This window comes from Pan troglodytes, chromosome 3, assembly GCF_028858775.2.
Source record: "Pan troglodytes isolate AG18354 chromosome 3, NHGRI_mPanTro3-v2.0_pri, whole genome shotgun sequence".
In the NCBI taxonomy this organism is placed as follows: domain Eukaryota; kingdom Metazoa; phylum Chordata; class Mammalia; order Primates; family Hominidae; genus Pan; species Pan troglodytes.
In genome coordinates this window covers 185069899-185076430 of record NC_072401.2, presented here as the reverse complement: position 1 = coordinate 185076430, position 6532 = coordinate 185069899, and the positions used below count along the sequence as shown (strand labels likewise).

Genomic DNA, 6532 nt, shown 5'->3' with positions numbered 1-6532 from the left:
CAGCCTCCAACTCCTGGCTCAAGTGATTCCCCTGTCTCAGCCTCCTGAATAGCTGGGACTCAGGTGTGCACCACCATGCTTGGCGAATTATTTTCACTTTTATTATTGTAGATATGAAGTCTCAATATGTTGCCCAGGCTTGTCTCAAACTCCTGGCCTGAAGTGATCCTCCTACCTTGGCCTCCCGAAGTACTGGGATTAGAGGCACGTGCCACCGGGCCTGGCCAAAACTGTGTTTTTAATGGCAGTTGTTTCCTGATTAGTTGGCCTCACCCTACCTGAATAATAATGAAACCTACATTTTAAAACGTATAGTGTGATCCCATTTTATGTTTTAAAAATCTACAAATGCACGTGTTTACATGTGTTTCAAAAAATAAACGAAAATTCAGGGATAGAGATAAAAAAAAAAGTGTTAACAGTCGGCTGGGCACAGTAGTTCACGCCTGTAAACCCAGAACTTTAGAAGGCTGAGGTGGGTGGATTACTTGAGGCCAGGAGTTTGAGACCAGCCTGGGCAACATGGGAAACCCTGTCTCTACTAAAAAAAAATACAAAAATTAGCCGGGCGGGTGTGGTGGCACGTGCCTGTTATCCCAGCTACTCTTGAGGCTGAGTCAGGAGAATTGCTTGAACCTGGAAGGTGGAGGTTGCAGTCAGCTGAGATTGCGCCACTGCACTCCAGCCTGGGTGACAGAGCAAGACTCTGTCCCCCACCACAAAAAAAATTGTTAACCATAATTACGCCAAGGAAGTACATTCCAACTATTGGAGGGTGACAGGCAAAGATGACTCATTTTACTTTAGGCATTCCAGCATTAATTGAATCTTTACAGAAGCATGTGTAACATTTGTAAGAAAATAAAATATACATATATATGTATATGTTCCATTGCATTTCATTATTTCACTCTCCTCTCACCTCCTGCCCCTGTCACACCTGAGCTGTGTATACCTGGGGCTTCTGGTGCTGTGCCCGGCAGGTCAGCCGTCTGCTCAGCCACATGCCCCCTCTGGAGGGCAGCTTTCCCTGCCTCGCTTCAGACCCTTCCCATCTGCTCTAAATGTGTTGAAATACCTAGCCTGCTGAATGCGCCTCTGTATCATTGGTATTGTGGGATTAGTGCTATTTTATTACTTGTAATAACTTTAATGGGATTGCCAGGAGGAAAGGAATACAGAATCTCGGAAGCCTGGTGATCTCTGTCCCTGCACAGGCAGTAAGTCCCTGCACAAGTGTCAGCCATCCAGCACCTTGTCCTGTCTGAGAATGTAACTGGGCCTAGGATGTTAGCCACAGAAAAATGGTGGGAGGAATAGGCCCAGCCCTTGACAAAGACCCTCACGCTGAGATGGGTCAGGCCCTCGAAAAACGATAAATCTTCACTTGTAGGGACCACAGGGAAATTCAGTCCAGCAAACTAAATATTGGGAACCCACCTGCCTGGAAAACCGCTGGTATCACAGCCAAGCAGTTGGTGGGGAAATGGAGGGGGTTTCCAATACAAATAGGGTCCCATCAGATAGTGGGACAGAGGAGTGGGGCTTGCAGGATGGATAGTTTCAGGGAGGACATTCTGGGGTCAGGCAGCCTGTAAGAGAGAAGGCAGCTCAAGTTCAGGGGCAGGTAACCACTCCTAAGTAGAGGTATCATGCTTTCACCAAATGTTTGTGGAGCACCTTCCCTGAGGCTGCAGGCCGGGCAGGAGCCAGTGCTCATCACGGTGATGACCTGGCTGGAGCCTGGGGCAGTGCCAGAGTGTGCCTCCTGTCACAGACAGGATGCTATCGGCCACAAATCACAACGATGCCACTTTACCAGTCGTGTGACTTTCTGCCACTTAACTTCTCTGAGCCTCATTGTTCTTGTTTCAAAAATGAAAATAATGAACCCCAGCTCGTGGAGCTGCTGGAGTGTTAAGCGAATAATCCCATGTACTGAGCAGGAACTCGATCGTCCAGCCAGCTCACCTGCTTGCACTGTGGGACCCTGAGGTGCTGGGAGGTAGAGGGGCTTTCCTGTGGAGTAACTGGTTTCCGAGATTGGCGATGAGTCCTTTGGAGACGACTAGCTCAGACTCCTCAGAGCTCAACTGGGCCTGAGGGCAGTCTCCAGATTTGATTCAGATTATTTCAAGGAAAGGGAAAAAAAGAGACATCTGAAGCCCTTGAAACTTATCATGTCAGCCGGCGCGGTGGCTCACACCTGTAATCCCAGCACTTTGGGAGGCCGAGGCAGGCGGTCACGAGGTCAGGAGTTTAAGACCAGTCTGGCCAACACAGTGAAACCCTGTCGCTATTAAACATACAAAAATTAGCCGGGTGTGGTGGCACGCACCTGTAGTCCCAGCTACTCGGGAGGCTGAGGCAGGAGAATTGCTTGAACATGGGAAGCGGAGGTTGCAGTGAGCCAAGACGGGGCCATTGCACTCTAGCCTGGGTGACAGAGCAAGACCCTGTCTCAAAAAAAAAGAAAAAAAAAAAAAAAAAGAAACTTATCATGTTAACCTGCCACATACATGGAGTGAGAGAGAAACAACAATCTTCCAGGCTCCCAGGCCTTTCCGACTTTGGCAAATTCCAGCACAAATAGGGAAGGAAAATGCTGAGGGCTGTCTCTTGAAAATGAAGGGTGGATAAATAATAGTGCTCCTTTATCTGGACCCTCTGATCTCAGGATTTCGAAGACTGCTAGACAAGTACCTAGTGGCAGATAAAATTTTTCTCTGTTTTCTAGATAGGTAGCTGGAGGCTCAGTTGATAGGCGGGAACAGAACCAAGAATGCAATGTAGACCAGACGCTTTAGAGCTGAGAAGGGGTGTCATAGATGCGTGAATGCAGTGGTTTTCAAATTTAAGTGTGTGTCCAAATACATGAGACAGTCTTTCAAAATGCATACTCCTGGGCCCCACCCCAGCAGACTCTGATTCAGGAAATCTGGGCAAGGGCCTTGGATTTTAAACCTTAATGTACGCTTTCAGGTGCTGTGTTTATCATACTCTGAGAAACTCTGCTCTAGGGAGAGTCGGGAGGCTGTGCCTTCTGTTCCGGGCTTGGCCCCGGAGGGACGAGGCGCATCTCTGGGTATTTTATCCAAGGATGGAAATCTATAACAATTCTACTATCAAACTTTATCTTCTAGAGGAAAAGGCATGACAGAATACACACTCAAGGGGCTTAGGCACACTCAGTGTTTCTCTTTTTTATTTTATTTGAGACAGGGTCTCACTTTGTCGCCCAGGCTGGAGCGCAGTGGCATAATCACAGCTCACTGCAGCCGTGATCCTCCCACCTCAGCCTCCCAAGTGACTGGGTCTATGGGTGTGCACCACCATGCCCAGCTAATTTTTTTCTTATTTTTTTTTTTTAGAGATAGAGTCTTGCTATGTTGCCCAGGCTGGTCTCAAACTCCTGGGCTCAAGCTATCCTTGGCCTCCCCACGTATTGGGATTACAGATGTGAGACACTGCACCCAGCAAGGACTCTCTATGAGGCCACATTCACAGGTCCCAGGTGCACAGATCTTTTTGGGGGGCACCATTTAATCCATCACACCTCTATCAACTCCCTGTCACTCTAATCATTAGTAACTGCAGTGTCACTGAGGGTCAGTCTCCACTATAGCATAACCTCACAGGCAGGAACCACATACAAACATAGGTTATGTAGTGCCCACTGCCTGGAACATATTAGATTCTCAATTTTCTTTTCTTTTCCTTTTTTTGAGACAGAGTTTCTCTCTTGTTGCTTAGGCTAGAGTGTACTGGTGCGATCTCCACTCACTGCAACCTCCGCCTCCCGGGTTCAAGCGATTCTCGTGCCTCAACCTCCCGAGTAGCTGGGATTAAAGGCATGCGCTACCACGCCCGGCTAATTTTTCTGTTATTAGTAGAGACAGGGTTTCTCCATTCTCCATGGTGGTCAGGCTGGTCTCGACCTCCCGACCTCAGGTGATCCGCTGGCCTTGGCCTCCCAAAGTGCTGGGATTACAGGTGTGAGCCACTGTGCCCGGCCAACATACTCAATTTCATTCAATACATTTTGTTTCATTGATCTACTTGTTGGATAATCCAACAGCACTACTGTTTTATTAAGTATGTAGTTTAATAAAAGGCATTACTAGCATTAGCAATTATTGGATTTAGTTACTCCTCAAATTGCATAACTGCTTTTACTCCTCAACTTGCATAGCTACTGCGGCATTCTTTAAAAGACACACTGTACTGCATGGTGGCATAAATTGCTCCTCAGTACTCTTGTGTTTAAAAATGTCTTCCACTCTTTCCCACGTGCGAAAGCACCAGACTTGTGGCGTTGTGGATTCTGGAACTGCACAAGTCAGGGCTCACTATGAAGCCAGGTTTTAGTCCCTGTGGGGTGGCTTCAGCAGCTGAGGGGACATTGGTGACCATGGCGGTTGTGGTGGGGTCGAGGAGGCTTTGGTGAAGGCCGAGGTCCAGGTGGAGGTGAAGGAAGAGAGGGAGGAAGTGAAGGAGGAGGAAGAGGTGGTGGGGGGAGAAGGAGGAGGTAAGGGAAGAGGAAGAGGAGGTAGGGGGAAGAGGAAGAGGTGGTGGGGGAGGGGGATGAGGAGGTGGTAGGAGGAGGACATGGGGGAGGAGGAGGAAGAGGTGGTGGGGGAGGAGGAAGAGGTGGTGGGGGAGGAGGAAGAGGTGGTGGGGGAGGAGGAAGAGGTGGTGAGGGAGGAGGAAGAGGTGGTGGGGGAGGAGGAAGAGGTGGTGAGGGAGGAGGAAGAGGTGGTGGGGGAGGAGGAAGAGGTGGTGAGGGAGGAGGAAGAGGTGGTGGGGGAGGAGGAAGAGATAGGGGAGGAGGAGGAAGAGGTGGTGGGGGAGGAGGAAGAGGTGGTGGGGGAGGAGGAAGAGGTGGTGAGGGAGGAGGAAAAGGTGGTGGGGGAGGAGGAGGAGGACGTGGGGGAGGAGGAGGAAGAGGTGGTGGGGGAGGAGGAGGAGATGGGGAGGAGGAAGAGGTGGTGGGGAAGGAGGGAGAGGTGGTGGGGGACGAGGAGGAGGAGGTGGTGGAGGAGGAGGAAGAGGTGGTGGGGGAGGAGGAACAGGTGATGGAGGATTCCTTTCTGGTGGCCACCGGGGTGGTGGTGCGGTAGAGAAGGAGGAAAGCAGTCTGGGAAGAATGTGACAGTGGATCTGTATGGGCTGAGGTGTCTTCATTATGGAGGAAAGGATCATGCACTAGTCACTGAGAATCTGGTCCCTGGAGAATCAGTTTATGGAGAGGAGAGAGTCCCCGCTTCGCTGGGAGACGACAGCATGGAGTCCCAAGCATGGAACCCCTCCCACATCAAGCCAGGGCCCAGGTGCTCTCCCTCGGGGCTGCCTCAGGCACCACCATCTCCCATGTCTCTGACATCGTAGGCCCAGGTGGTCTAGTCTAGGCCATGGAGTCCTCCCACCGCTCTGGCCGTGCCTCGTTAACTTGACCAAGAAGAGGACCAACATCCTTCCTGTGAGGGAGGGTGCTCGGCACCAGCACAAGTACCATGTGCTCATGGCCGTGGTGATGTGGCTTTTGCTGACGTGGCCCTGCCAGGCCAAACCCGGACTGTGGCCCTGAAAGCCCACCCCTTCCTGCCGATTGGAGGACACAGATTTCCACTGAGGCCAATTGCAGGGAGTCCACAGCCCAGCAGAGGCCGTGTTTGTGTGCGATGCGAAAAGGATGGAACAAGAGAACATGAAGCCCCGGAGTGGCTGGCCCGAGAGCCACACCAGAGAGACCAGCTTGTGGTCCTGGGAGTGGACAGGCCACCCACCAAGGTGAGGAGCTGAAGTTCAGCACATTCCGGATTGCGATGAAGTGTGTTGATAGTGTGGCAAGGGGGCTTTCTTTTTCTTTTCTTATTTATTTTGAGGGGTGAGGGTGGGAGGGGCTGGATTGAGGGACTCACAAGGCGGGTTTTCTATTGAAAAACTCATCTGTCACGAAAACATCTTCCAGGCCAGGCATGGTGGCTCATGCCTGGAATCCCGGCACTTTGGGAGGCTGAGGAAGGAGGATCGCTTAAGGCCAGGAGTTCAGGGCCTCAATTGTTTATAAATTACCCAATACAAGCTATTTTGTTACAGCAGCAGGAACAGACCAAGACAGGACCCATTTGCACTATTTTTCGCTCTTGTCCAAGATATGTTTTCTATTTATTTATTTATTTATTTATTTATTTATTTATTTATTCAGATGCAGTCTGGCTCTGTCGCCCAGGCTGGAGTGCAGTGGTGCGATTTCAGCTCACTGCAACCTCCACCTCCCGAGTTCAATTGATTCTCCTGCCTCAGCCTCCCGAGTAACTGGGATTACAGGCATACACCACCACGCCTGGCTACTTTTTTTGTGTTTTTGGTAGAGACACGGTTTTGCCATGTTGGCAAGGCTGGTCTGGAACTCCTGACCTGAGGTGATCCACCCTCCTCAGCCTCCCAAAGTGCTGGGATTACAGGCATGAGCCACCTCACCTGGCCTAGTATTTTATTTAGAATGTGTGCATCTATCATAAATAATATT

General features: G+C 50.4%; 1 pseudogene; it reads left to right on the top strand.

Moving 5' to 3' along the window:
* The first annotated feature begins 4351 nt into the window (after positions 1 to 4351).
* Positions 4352 to 5802, top strand: LOC100611609 (rRNA 2'-O-methyltransferase fibrillarin-like; annotated as a pseudogene).
* Positions 5803 to 6532: the final 730 nt, after the last annotated feature.